Source organism: Penaeus monodon, chromosome 15, assembly GCF_015228065.2.
Source record: "Penaeus monodon isolate SGIC_2016 chromosome 15, NSTDA_Pmon_1, whole genome shotgun sequence".
NCBI classification, from domain to species: Eukaryota; Metazoa; Arthropoda; class Malacostraca; order Decapoda; family Penaeidae; genus Penaeus; species Penaeus monodon.
Genome location: NC_051400.1, coordinates 10,602,042 through 10,602,307, shown reverse-complemented (window position 1 = coordinate 10,602,307; position 266 = coordinate 10,602,042).

Here is a 266-nt window from a genome sequence, read left to right as displayed (position 1 = left end):
CTTTGTGTGTGTGTATCTTCCGATGACTTGAATACATAATCACACCCAGCCTCTTCCCGCGCAATCCATTCCTCTAACGAAGGGTCCAACTTGCTCTGGTGAAAAAAAGAACGGGAAAAAAATCAGTGCAGTGACCTTGCCTCCTGACGAGCGACTGACGTAGGTCAGTGACGGGTTCCTCTTGGCTGGAGCTGACGCATGCGCAGTCGGGCGGAAGATCACACTACGCGCAGCCTCTGACTTTCGATTGTGTCTAACGGCTGTAG